Source organism: Acanthisitta chloris, unplaced genomic scaffold, assembly GCF_000695815.1.
Source record: "Acanthisitta chloris isolate BGI_N310 unplaced genomic scaffold, ASM69581v1 scaffold7300, whole genome shotgun sequence".
Classification (NCBI taxonomy): domain Eukaryota; kingdom Metazoa; phylum Chordata; class Aves; order Passeriformes; family Acanthisittidae; genus Acanthisitta; species Acanthisitta chloris.
The window spans coordinates 37,138-51,552 of record NW_008652122.1 but is presented as its reverse complement, the minus strand read 5'-3'; the positions used below and the strand labels follow the sequence as shown (position 1 = coordinate 51,552).

Below are 14,415 nucleotides of genomic sequence, written 5' to 3'. Positions count from 1 at the left end.
AAACTCTATGCAGCTTTCAGAAACATTCATTTGGAACATCTCCCACTTCAGCTTGTGATTTTTAGTCAAAACCATACACAAGAAAGAAATTGTGAAGATTATAAAGAACTTGGTGTGGATTACCTGAGATGTGAGAGATCCAAATTCAGCTTTCTTTCTTATCAGATCCTGTACTTCTGGTTCTCAGAAGGGAATAATCCAGGAAGGATGGCTCTGTAAATGCTGTGCCTTGCTGCTATCCAGCACATGATAGTGAGTCAGGTCCTTAGTCTGATCAAAGGGGACAGTTCATGTCCTGGTAGAGGCTTTTGGTCGGTCATTTTCATGGAATAGTATCACAGTTTTGGGGGTTTCTTCCAGGAATGTCTTTTAAATCTTGAAAATTTCAGCAGGTTGTAAATTAGTTTCTTATCTTCACCATCATAACTGCCGTTTTATAAAATCATAGAGTCAGCATATAATACTTTGGGTTGGAAGGGACCTTAAAGATAATATAGTTCCAACTCCCCTGCCATGAGCAGGGTCACCTTCCACTAGACCATGTTACTCAGAGCACCATCCAACCTGGCACTGAACACCTCCAGGGACAGAGAATCCACAGCTCTCTGGGCAACCTGTTTCAGTGCCTCACCATGCCTATAGTAAAGGATTTCTTTCTGCTCTCTAATCTAAACCTGCCTTCCATTAGCTAAGGCCATTCCCCCTTGTTTTAAGAAAACAAAGTTCACTGTGGTTTTGTAGCTGTACTTCAGTGAGTTGATTCTTAGTGGGTTTGCTCAAAACTCTTAACAAAATTAGATTTGAATGTATAGAAGATGTAGAAAGGCTATGACTAAGCAGGAAGAATGTTCTTTATATAGCTGGAAAAACACATGTTGCTGTAGTTGTCGCTAAAATAACTAAATTGACATCAGTCCTGCTGAGTTAGTTAATAAACAAGATCCTAATAACTGAACAGTCTTCAGGGTTGGTATGATGTAAGACAGTGCTGGCTCATCATGTTCTCATAATGAGATACTCCTGGGGTGTTAAACAAAAAAAACTTGTAAATGCCAATTGCTAGGTTTTTAATTTATTGTCAGATCTTGATCTAAACAAATTTAATTATTTTGCTGACCCTTTAGGTTTGCTAAATTGGAAGCAAGCAGGAAAGCTCAGTTATATACAATTTCCCTCCTTAAATACCTGTATCTCAGGAACACATGATCATTTCCATTTCAGACATATATATTGTGCTATATTGTACTTCAATATATGTTTAAAACATTTTGAAGTTTTTTGAAGCAGAAGATATGTTACACCCTGGATGTCTTTGCTGTACTCTCAGTGAGGAAGGCAAATGTGGCCCTGGCAGCACAGATGGTACCTGTGCTCCCACCTCCCACAGACAGCAGACCTAAGAATCCATGAGTATCACCTTCAGGATCAGTCACCTTCAGAGTTCTTTCCTCAAGCCCTTTGCAATAAAGTAGTTGGGTTTTGAAAGAAGGATGAAGTGGAAAACACTGAAGTACCTAGTAAGAGGAGGGGCATGATAAAAAGGTTGACTTTCCCTTCATGTCATGAAATATTCCCCAGTTCAGACAGGTACAGCAGGGTCTCCAAATATTCCTATAAATAAAATTCTTTTATTGAATGCAAAGATGATGTGTCAAGCTCCTGAGAGTATTGCTCCCATATAAACATTAATTTTACAAAGAAAAAGAATTCTGTTCCCTCCAAGGGAGTAGAAGTGTCATTGTTTGTCTTGAATTTCCCCATTGTCACAATGGCCAAAAAACTTACAATACAGCTACAAATTATACCTTTATGTAGAGAATGTAATAGTTGGACATCTTGAGAAGAACAAAGCATTTGTTTATAACTTGTGTTATAAACAGAAGTTTATAAACACACGTGTTTCATATTTCAAGAACTATTTCAAATTAGTAGCTACTCCTGGAAAAGTGTGATTGTATTAATCATAATGTATTAAGAGTTTTCATTGATAAACAGCTTCAAGGGAAATGTCAAAAATCCATGGCACAAGCAAACAAATGCTAATTACTGAAGAATTCATTCTTGCAGACAGCTTCACATGGGAATACTGTGGAATGCAGTAACAGTATTTTTGGCTGTGCACAAATTAACAGGTTTTCTTTTTGGGAATATATCTGCAATGAACAGGAAAGTTAGTCGTAATTAATCATATCATTCTTCGGTGTTGGTATGAACCTATGCTGAGGCTGAATGGCTGAATGTGCCATTTTCTCAGACATGAATACTTTGGTGATTTACCAAATCCCGTGTTTGAAAGCTGCATGATGATAATTTTTCTGAGTCCAGTTTCCTTTTCTCTTTGTTACTCTAAATGGATGACAAATTCACTAGACAAGTGAGCCAACATTGAATATTGTTTTTGCTAATGATATGTACTCAAGCTTCACGCAAAAGACAATCTCAGCATAAACAAGCTAATGAGAAGTGTCTGAGGAAGTTTCAAGTCTATTCTTAAATTTATACTGGAGTTTCAATAAAAAAAAAAAAGAGGATTTCTTTTTTTTTTTGGTCACAGATATTTCTATGTGTGGATATGTTTATTCACCTTAGTGGATTTCCAGCAGTCATTCCTTCCTTAGCAACCTAAGTGAATCAAACCTGCACTTCTGGTCTAAAGCACTGAAATTCAGGGAGTACATGAAGGCATGGACAGTTCATTTAAAGGAATTGTTTTATTGAACTGGAAATTTTTGGTTTCAAATGTTACATGTAGTATGTCACTGATTGAGCTAAAAGGCCAGATTCATTGTTTGATAAAAGCCTGTTGAGTTTGACATCAGGGGCATCACTGCAGGTAGATACTTTGTCCTCAAAATGGCATCACTGGTAAAAATAAAATACATTTTGACAATCTAAATAGACTTGCAGTTTGCTTGAGCACTGTGGGTACTCTTGAGAACAAACACTTAATAAAATGAGAATTGGTAGTAGCCATCCAAAATATATCTAGGTGTTGTTGGTACTGTCTGCTCCACTGGAAGCACAAGGTACTGCCTGCTGAAGCTCTGTGAGGAGTTAATTCCCTGAAGTAGGTTGGGGTTAGAATCCACAGTAGAAATATTCACAGCTCTTGGAAATAAATTATCCAACTGTGCATTGACCCCTTACTTGTATGGAGAATTTCAAGCGAAATTCAGAGCCAAGCAAAGATTATGAAGCTAAATGTAGCCAGAATTTTTGAAACTTTGAAGAATGACTTGGGACTAATTTTTGTCAAATTTTCATTAGAGGTCCAGGTCAGTCGCTCGAAATTGATTCATCCAACATTAAATGGGAACCTTGTAGATAATACAGAGAAAATGCCTGCAGAGGTGTAAAAGGGGTTTGAAAAGCCTCTAGCTAGGTAGAGGGCTGGGCTTATACACTATGAAAGCAACATTAAAAGTGCATTGTAGACTTTGCTGCTTTGTGCTAGAACAAAAACACACACTGAGGTCAAGGGATTCTTTTGTAGCTCTGCTGTAGCCCAGCGCTCAATTCCATTATAGTTCTTGATAATCATCTGCCTTATGGCAGGCTTTATCATCATTTTTTCTACTTTCCAAGAACAACCTTGCAGAAGGGTTTTGCCATGTAATTTAAAGGCAGTCTGGTCAGAAAAAGGAAGGTCTGTCTTTTATGAAACATTTTGGAGATTTGTCTTCTTTAGAGAGTATTTGGTTGAATCCTTTAGATGCCTAATGTTCTAGAAAGGAAGTGTTGGTATTGTATATGTTGGGTTGTGTTTTAAAATCCCTCCCTTTAAGCTTTATATGCAGCAAAGTGATCAAACTACATTTTCTATAGAAACCAGGAATGTCCTTCACAGCAAGTTTTATAGATAAGGTGCTAGCTACTCAATAGCAATTTTACAGATATACTGATAGCAAATGTAGGACATGTAGCATGTTGTAGATGTAAGTGGGTTTGACTTAAAATGAGATGTCAGCATTACAATTATGTGTCTTGAGCACCAACACTTAGTGTTATTGAACCTCATGCTGTTGTCCTCAGCTCATTGAGCAAGTCAGTCCAGCTCTCTCTGTAGAGCTTTCCTACTATCAGGCAGAACAACACTCTCACCCAACTTAGTGTCATCTGCAGACTTAACTGTGAGTGCACTCAATTCCCACATCCAGATAACCAGTAAAGATGTTAAACAGGACCAGCCCAATGCTGAGGCCTGGGGAACATCACTAGTGACTGGCCACCCACTGGATTTAGCTCCATTAGCCACAGCTCCCCAGGCCTGGCCATCCAGCCAGTCTTTTACCAATCAAAAAGTATCCTGTTCCAGAGCTTGATGAAAAACAATAGCAGACCTTCTGCTTGTTTAATAAGCTTGCACCAAGCTTGCAGTAAGAGAAGAAAAAATGCTGGACACCCCCCTTTGCCAAACCAAAGACTTGATTTTATCCACCATTATGTAAACTACTAAAACTTTGGGGTTTTTTACTGGAGTATTAAGTAAACAGTGATTAGATTAATATTTTCTCATTCTTGGGGAATGGAAATAGATGTGAAGGAAACAAGCCTGATTAATGTGGTAAATACATTAAGTTTGACATGCATCATCCTAAAACATGTCCATTAAGTCTGACATATTTGAGCAAACACATTTACATTAAGGAACCCTCAAAACCTGAAGACAGATTATGTGAGGTCGGTAATGAATTACGGAGATAAATGTACAAAGATAAGTGACAGAGGAAAGATGGTGAACAAATTGGTCTGTATTACAGCCTGTGCATTCAGTACAGAGAGGTGATCCACATCACTGAGGAGAGGAAAAAGGATAATCCAGAAGTTGCTTAAATGCCCAGAAAATCTTTGGATGCCTCTAATGCATTTAATGAAGAACATTATTCAACTGATAGAATGTCTTCTGACCACAAAAAAAATCCTCTCTTGTCATGAAGGTTCAATGCCTCAGAAAAGGACTTATCACTGTCAGTGTTAATTCCTTTCATCAGGCCATTGATAGAAGTTGAGAAGAACCATTTAGCAATCATCTTATTACTGATACAGCAATTGAATCATTCATTTACACATGATCAGATAAAGGAAAAATATTTGCTTTATCTTCCCCATCACCACCTAGTAAAGCTGTGGAATACCTAGAAGCCTCTACATGTGAGGTTGCTGTGTGTAAAAGCCATCAAGCAAAACCAGTTATCGCCAAATCCGCTTCCAACCTGGTTCTCTTTCTATTTCAAGTCTGCAAAATGTTATGTTTTGATAGAAGTTGTGGTAAGTTATTAGATTTTTCATGAATCTCTTATATGAGCAATGGTAAAAGTATGCATGAATTTTTTTGGCACATCAGTGACAAAGCCATTTTGTAAAGCCCTGTGTGCATGTGGAAGCTGAGAGGTGTTAAATCTGTAGGTGCTGGCTGTATTGCTTTCTAAGTGTGCTTCCTGGGCTAGAGCCTTGAAATGGGAGTTTGGTGTAGCAGGCAACTTAAAAATGTTCACTTGCTGTATCTAACCAGCTTGGATGTTTATCCAAAGGACTAGGGTCCCAATTGCTAAAACAATGATGAATTAATAAGTAGCAAAATAAACTGCTTTCCTGTAGCAACATCAGGATCCAAACTTGTTCATTAAAAAAAACCCACAAAATAAAACAAAAAAGCCTCAGAACCCAGTGCCATAAGTGTCCTGGAAGGCTGGGAGATACTGTCACAGTCTACTTATCTATCATGCTCTCATTGTCTGCAGGACACCCAGCTCCTAAAGCTGGAAGATAGTGATGAGGAGTGAAGCCCCTGGAATCCAGGAGGAGATGGTGAATGAGTTGCTATGCCAATTGGATACTCACAAGTCCATAGACCCTGACCAGATCCACACTGGGGTAATGAGGGAACTGTCAAAAGAACTTATTAGACCAATTGCAATCATTTACTGGCAGTCCTGGATAACTGGAGAAGTTCCAGCTCACTGGAACAGCAAACATGACACCATCTATAAGAATGTTTGGAAGGAGTATCTGGGGAATTATAGGGCCTGTAAGCCTAACCTCAGTTCTGGGCAAAGTCATGGAGGAGATCATCCTGAGTGTCATCACATGGCACATGAAGGATGAGCAGGGGATCAAGCCCACCCAACATGGATTTATGAAAGGAAGGTCCTGCTTGACCAACCTGATCTCTTTCTATGACAAAGTGACATGCTTGGTGGATCAAGGAAAGGCTGTGGATGTGGTCCATCTGGACTTCAGCAAGGCATTTGACACTGTCTCCCACAGCATACTTGTAGAAAAGCTGGCTGCTTGGATGGGTGGATACTCTTTGATGGATAAAATGGCTGGATGGCCAGGCCCAGGGAGTTGTAGTTAATGGAGCTAAATCCGATTGGCTGCTGGTCACTAGTAGTGGTCCCCAGAGCTCAGTATTGGCTCTGGTCCTGTTCAGTGTCTTTACTGATGATCTGGACATGGGGATTGAGTGCACCCTCAGTAAATTTGCAGATGACACTAAATTGGGTGGGAGTGTCAATCTGACTGAGGGAAGGAAAGCTCTACAGAGAGACCTGGACCGACTTGATCAGTAGGCTGAGGACAACTGCATGAGGTTCAATAAGGCTAAATGCCACATCCTGCACTTGGGATGAGAACCCCATGCAGCTCTACAGGCTGGGGGAGGAGTGGCTTGAGAATTGTTTGTCAGAAAGGGACATGGCGGTGCTGGTTGACAGCTGTCTCAATATGAGCCAACCGTGTGCAGAGGTGGCCAAGAAGGCCACTAGAGATGGGATGAGTACTGTCTGCTGTATTGTGTTCTTGACTAATTTGGCATTTGGGCACTTCTGCAGGGATTAATTTTGAAATAATGATCTGGAGGTGCCTGTGATAATAGAGTGAAACTCTCTGTGTATTTTTCTAGTTGATACCTATGTACAGTGAAGATGATGGAGAACTTTGCCAATGTGAATAATAAGAAACTAACATCCATTAATGTCTTCTAATTTATGTCAGCTTACCTTCTTCACAGTCTGGCAAAGACAAATCATTTCTTTGTACTTTAAGACAGTACACATAGCACTTTTCTAATTGCCAATTCTTCTACAGCACTGCTGCAGCCTACTGTCTAGCTTGTCTTTCTTCTGTGGAGAGAATTAATATTTTGGATCAACACTTCCTTATTAGCCACAGTGATTTGCTGTTAATTTCTTTCTTTGTCATTACATTTATTCACCCAGAAATACCAAATTTTATCACTAGAATGAGAAGTGTGGCTCCTTATGCATTATATATATGATACAGTCTAATTATTATTCAAGATACTGAGAATCTGCTGGTCTCATTCAGGCTTAAAATGTCAATTAAACAGGATGGTCGGGTTCTTTGAGTCAGAAGTTAATGCTGCTGTGTTGATTTACACTACTTTACAGTCTAGACCAATCAGTATTCATTTTTATCACTCAAATCAGGACTGTGCCTGATTATCATCCCTATTGCAGGATAGTACATGATAGTATTCTCTATCACAGTATAAGTCCTTCTATTTGAAACTTTTCTACTTTACATTTTTTTTTGCTTCTGGCTAGGGCCATCTGTAGATGTGTGTCTGAAGCTTCAGTCATGCATTTCCCATTAACTCTAATTCATATACCTGAAGTATAACTGAGCAAGCTGAAAACGTTTCAAATGCATTATTTTAAACATGTGTTTCATCTGTGCTCACAGGTACTTTGTGCTCCTTTTCTACAACGAGATCTAGTATCACTTCTATGAAAAATATATTTCCACCTGAATTATCAGTTACGTTTGAGCTGTATTGGCATGTGCCTTTCCAGATTCGCATTATGAGGATAGGATGCCCATTCCTAATTTTGTTGCTGTTTGTAATTGAGTTTGTGGAGCTCTGATTCATGCCTTCAATCAGAGACCTGCATTGTTGACATGTGATTATGCAATTAGCCATCACAGCAGATCGTAGAAAAACAGACTCTTCAAAACAATTCACTATAAAGAGAAATAATACCTATACAATTAGTGCCTAGTTTTTAATACTAGGTGAACTCAATTTCTCAGTGTTTGAACAATTCCCTGTTAGGAAAAGTAAAAGAAATCAACTGATATATTCAGAGTGAATAATTTCTCTACTTCCTATCTTTATCAGGCAAAGAGATGCAATATGTTGTTTCAAAATGGTCATAGAATCATAGAATTTAAGAGTTGGAATGGACCTTACAGATCATCTAGTCCCAACCCCTGCCATGGTCAGGGACACCTCCTCACTAGATCAGGTTCTCAAGGCCTCATCCAGACTGGATGAGTCATTCTAATGGTGTTTTTGTAGCACCATGTAACATGACATACTTTGGGGGTTTTTCAAGAAATAGATTTCCTGAAAAAAAAAATCTCTGTTCATTCTTCTGACTTATGATGATTTCTTACCAGTTAGTTTGCAGTTAGTTTCATAGTGATTCAGCTAGTTTGGAGGAGCTGGACTTGGGTACCAAAATGGAAGAATTATAGTTCACTTAAAAGGTACTCAAAGCTCTCTGTGCTCACTCTGCTTACTCTGTTAAAGAGTTTTTACATCATTAATTAGGAAATAAAATCAGTCTGTTTCAGGTGTGCATGTATATTTTGAAGTGTTTGCTAGTAGTACCCTTAAGTAAAGCCATCTGCAGGGCAGACCTAAAAATAAATTATTTAAAGCTTCATTTAATATTCATGTGCCATTAATTTCAGTATTTTTTTGTTCTAACAAACAAAAAGCAGTGATGTTACAGAATAAATGTAGTATGTTCTTTTGTGCATTTGCAAAGCCCAGAGCTTCCTATACACTTAGAAATTGGTCCATGTTTACCAGAGACAGCATTTATGCTTAAAGCACTATCCCTAGTCCTATCTGTTGGGAATAGAAAATCAAAGAAAGAATCTCAGTATGAGTGAAACCAAACTCCAATTTGTAAGAGAGTAGCTTAAGAGCAAGTAAATCAGTGCTTCCATCCCGTTATCCTTAAATGCTTCCAACGCACTTGTCAGTGAACAGAATCCCTCAGTAGCACAGCCAAATGCTCCCTTGGGCACTGTGTGCTGCCTGTGTCTCTGAGATGCTAAGTGTGACCTCTTCACTTCTCTAACTGTGGTCTAATGCAGTTATTCCCAAACTAAACCAGCCACATCTAATAATATTAGCAAAAATAACACCCTTAATGCTTCTGCAAGTATGTTGCACCTTGCTATTAATTCCTGAACAACCTCCAAAAAAGCTGGAGCAAAAGTATCTCTACACAAGCATTGTTCACTGAACAACTGCAGGTTGGTTATCCACTGACTGCCAAACTCCTACACTCTTTATCCTCACAATAGCACTGTGTAATGGGAGGTGTGACTGGTCCTATGCTTTAATATGAAGAACTGAAGCATAAAGACAGAAAGAGATGGGCCTGTGGTCACATGGAAAAGGCATGGCCTTAGCACCTGAGTAAATAATAAACCATCCTTTCATGGGCTTTCCTACTTGTAAGTAGAATTTCCAAGAGCTGGTATACATTTTTCCTGTTAGGGAAGAGCAGATGAAGGGAAGCACCCATCCATGCCTCGAATGAACAGTTCCCAGTAAGATGTTCCTGAGACACTGTGGGGCCTGTGGTCACATGGAAAAGGCATGGCCTTAGCACCTGAGTAAATAATAAACCATCCTTTCATGGGCTTTCCTACTTGTAAGTAGAATTTCCAAGAGCTGGTATACATTTTTCCTGTTAGGGAAGAGCAGATGAAGGGAAGCACCCATCCATGCCTCGAATGAACAGTTCCCAGTAAGATGTTCCTGAGACACTGTGCAAGGCTCTATGCCTCGAATGAACAGTTCCCAGTAAGGTGTTCCTGAGACAGTGTACAATTGTTGGCTCTCAACCTTTACATGTCAGGGTACTAAGGGAGACAGAAGGCTTTGCTCAGTGAAAAAGCTTGGGAAAGCCTCATTTCTGCATTGCAGCAGACCTGTTGCTTACCTTGGATTCACACCTTGCATCAGATGTGAGGAATTCTCTTTCTTCTCAGCTGTTACTCATCTATAACTTTCTTAAAGATAGCTGCAAAGCTGTAAGGCTGATTGGCAAGTGTGGAGGTAAAACCAGAGCGGGGGACACAGCCAAAAATAAGAGGGATAGCTCCCTGAAGTATTTCTCAGCTGCCCTCATTGACAGCCAGGCTGCAGCTGGACTGCATTTAATTGCTTTTTACACAGAGCTAAAAGTTGCTCTTCACATGAATTATAAGTCTCAATATACCTTTTCTAGTAGGACTAAAGTCCTATCTAATTCTAATACCCTGTCTCCTGAGAACAGTGAGTAGGTTTTTAGAAGGAAAGTATAACGGCATAATACAGAGAGATCATTCCAGATGTCACTGGTTGTGGGACTTCCCCAACTGGAAAACTGCATGTAGACCTTTGTATTTAATAGTCACTGAGAGATGTGGAGCAGAAAATTCCAAGAATTAGCCAAGCTCTTTTTCCAGCTCATTTTTTTCTCTGTAACAACCGTATGCCATGTAGTTTGCCACCATTACAGGCATGCATGGAACAGATCTAAATGCCTGGAGCAGGATGGGAAGCACTTATTGAAAAAAAAAGTCCATAGATAACTGCTAAATTGAAGTACAAGATCATTTGTACTCAGTAATAATTAAAGCTAATCTTTGGACTTACTAGTGGAATTGTATTTTAAGGTGGGACTGGAATTAAAATGAGGCAGCAAATATCTGTTTCAACTCAGAAAATACAATGAAGTTTGTGGGGTTTGGAAGAAAAAAGTGTGACTAGGAAGAAAATAGAAAGAACACAAGTTGGTAAAGTCTGCATTTATTTTGTTTATTTTATTATTGTTATTGTTATTATAAATGGGTGTAAATTGTAATCCCAGTTTCAAGCAGCCTTGAATGAAGCTCACTGTAGATTCATCATTTGAAAATACACAGCACAGTCCTCCTCCCCTTTACCCTTCCTTAGCATACATTAGAAATTATCCCATGGCACCTGTGCAGTGCCCATTGGAGTGTAGGCCTGTGAAAAGTTGGGTCTTTTCTACTCTTACCTAGAATAGCCTTTGGGGTTTTTCAGTTTTGCTTACTGGTTATACTTCAGGTCTAGATAGAAAACAACAATGCACTCATCTTTGACTAATTGGATCAAATTATGGTGTAAACCCAGAAGGAACAATCTCCTTAAAATTGACATTGATTTGGCAGAAATACTTTTTTTTTTTTGGGTGGTTGCTTTAGCATTGCAGATGAAGAGAAGGATGTGCAAATAAAGAGATCTGTTTTGCCATCTGTAGTTTAAGTTCTTCCTGCCAATGCCACATGTAGCTTAAAGATGTTTATTAACTTTTAAAACAATTTTGCAGGGACCTATTCACATTTGAAATATTATTCTGGGGGAAAAAATTATTAATTTTTAATTTGGCATGTTTCAAAATGCTACAAAAAAATATATACTCCCTTTATGCTTCAGAAGAAAATGGCTACATGTTGTCTGGTTCCCTGTGTCAGCTTAGTGGAAAGTCTTGAACTTTCTAATGCAAAGGCAGGTAATTGGTTAGATTTTGTGTATTCTGTCACTGATGGGACTAACATCCTTTCATTTTTAGTGTCATAGATACTCCTTGAAGAAACCTCATTCAGTGTTATGTACCTCTCAAAACCTTCTTTCAAGGCTTGACTCTGTACTTCTGAAAACAGCTTGCTGGAAATTTCCCAGTGAAACTCTTCTTGATACAGAGCTATTTTTGACTGATATTTTTTCCCTGAAAATGTCTGCTTTCTGTGGAAAATTCTGGTGGTTACTTAAAGGTTTCAACTGAATTTGTGTCAATCATGTACAGTTTTGTAGGCCAAAACATGAAAATTTATGTGAGGAATATCTCAAACCAGCTGTAGTGGTGAGCACGGGGAAGGATTCCACATTTTTCAGGAGGTGGGATGCTTCTTTGAAAGCAAATATGTCCCTGTGCTACTAGTGTTATACACTGAAAGCCTGATGGGAGCAGAACTACCTGTGATCTTCCTGACCTTTGTTGCTGCTTGTTTTTAATGTCAAGATAGATTTGCCATCAAAGTTAAGTAACAAACACTCCTGTAACTTTGCCACCTCCAGATACAAACTGTTGGTTTGTGTGTCATTTGAAGCAGAAATAATGAGTATTTGCAGTAATTTCGTTTGGTATCCATCAGTAGGGTTCACTAGTAGCGTCATGATTCTACCTGATGGGGAATGACTGAGGTTATTGAGCTGCTTCTGGAAATCCCAACCCCCTCAAGCAGCACTGGGAAGCAGCTGCTTTCTGTTAGTCATGGCACAAGTGGCAGAGAGGCAAAAGTGCCCTTACAACATGGTAAAGCCTGTAACTATTTCCTCTCAGGACCTGTAAGTCCTTCCCTGTGTGCCATCATCCACAAAGTGTCTCCTCTTACTATGTTTAGTTCAAAGTGGGTGAATTGCCTGACCATTTTGAGTAAAACTATGTGGGCAGATATACCTGTTTAATAGAATTGCTGCTTAGTGCCTCATTTGAGCTCTATTTTAGCTCTGTGGGTAAAATTTTGGATCTTGTGGTTTCTGTAAAGATTTTTATGGATGATTTAAGCATCATAATAAAACTCACATATTGTTTTAACTAGATGGTCAAAATAACCATGAGTTCTTTTATAGACTTCTTAACAGTATAACAGTCTCTATGTAAAGAAGGACTGGGATCTGATTTGTGAATAGACTAAGCATCTGTGAAGCTCATTTAAGATACAACATAAAAAGACTTTATTAGAATGTGAATCTTTACTTTACTTGAGGAAACATTATGAAACACTCTTCTATTATTCAGTTAAAGGTTTGTTTGCAATAACATGTGGCATTATATCCCCCTTAGTAAAAGCATCTTTTCACATTATTGGGGAAATGTGTATTCAGAAGCTGTGTTTAAAAGCTATGTCATCACCTTATGTCTTCTGTTTTATGAAATCCATGAAATCTCTTGGGTATGTGCTAGGACTCAACATAGGTTCAACACTAGAAAGACTGACGTGCTGAATGTAGATATGGGACAGATTTTGCTCCATTGCTTATTTTGAGTAATACCCTATTTTGCAACCATCAGTGTAGAACTTAGCCTGGGGGAACCTGAAGCCACATTTTGTGTGCTGTGCTGGAACCACTTTCCTTGATAGTTGCTGTTCTTTGTTTTATTTTTCCCCCAAACTGATCTTCTTTTCATATGCGTTGTATAAGAAGAGGAACGAAGAAAGGTGCTGTATAACAGCATAAAGCAGCATGGTACCAGCTCAAACTGAGAGCTCCTCTCCCCTCTGAGTGACTGACACCAGCACTTCTGAAGGATCACAAAAGCAGGGTCAGCACTCAGCTTCCCTGGGTATTCTCTTCCAGTTTCAAGTGATTGGTACCAAGAGTGGTTTCTGAGCTAGAGGTGATGTGTTTGTGCTAACTTTATGGCAAATATTTCAGAAGAAATTTTAAAAAGTTGAAGAATAATTAGGTTTAATGATCTGCTGTGAGTATTTAAGATGCATTTTTAAACAATTTATGCTCAGGAGAATGACCTAAAATACTGTAATGAATTCTAAATTGTCAGTTCTTGTCAGTGGGCCATGTTGACTTCCAACTCTTTAATTTCTGCATTTCAGAGGAAAATGTAAAAAAAAAAAAAAAAATAGAAGGAGCTGTGGTTGTTATTTTCCCCAGTGATGGTCTCATTTTTAGAATTCCTGATCCCTCCCAGCCTCTTTCCTATTCTCCTTTGGTCCAGATCCTCAGAAGGGTGCACAGTTTTTACAGATCTTTTTTATGCCATCTAATTTGGCTGCTGACTCCATGCTGAAGAGGCCTTGGTGGTCTGCTGATACCAGAAAATGTTGGTAAAGTACCACTGATGATGCAGTGTGCCAATGCCTGTCCAGCTGTACAAATTACCATGGTATCCAGCTGATGTAGGACATGAACTACATGATCATCTTGCCTGTGAAAATATTCCATCTGAAAATATTTGAGCAGTAGGGAGTTCAGCAGACTTTCAGAAAATTTTCTATGCAGTGTGAAATCATTTTGTTCAATGGATGTTAAGCTTCTCAACATTGGAGGTCTTCCTCAAATTGTCCACAAAGCTCTTACAACACCCTGCCAGCAAAAGATTCCCATGCAGTCAGGAGTTCTTTGATCTCCAGGAAATATCTGTAAATTCTTCCTCAGTTTTGGAAATGTTCCTCTACAGTAGGACTTCTGGGGACTTGGTTTTCAGCCCAGACTCAAATGCACATGATGAAAGGGAGGGAAGGGGCCATTTCACTATTTCAAACTGTTGATTCTAGCCTGATTATTCAGTGAAATAGATGATGGGGAGTCTATCTATGTCCACTAGAAAAACTAAT

The 14,415-nt window shown here is 38.9% G+C and overlaps 1 protein-coding gene across 1 annotated transcript in view; it reads left to right on the top strand.

Moving 5' to 3' along the window:
• NCKAP5 (NCK-associated protein 5) overlaps positions 1 to 14,415 on the top strand; it is a 68,671-nt gene that overhangs the window by 18,661 nt on the left and 35,595 nt on the right. The gene's annotated exons all lie outside the window — the stretch shown is intronic.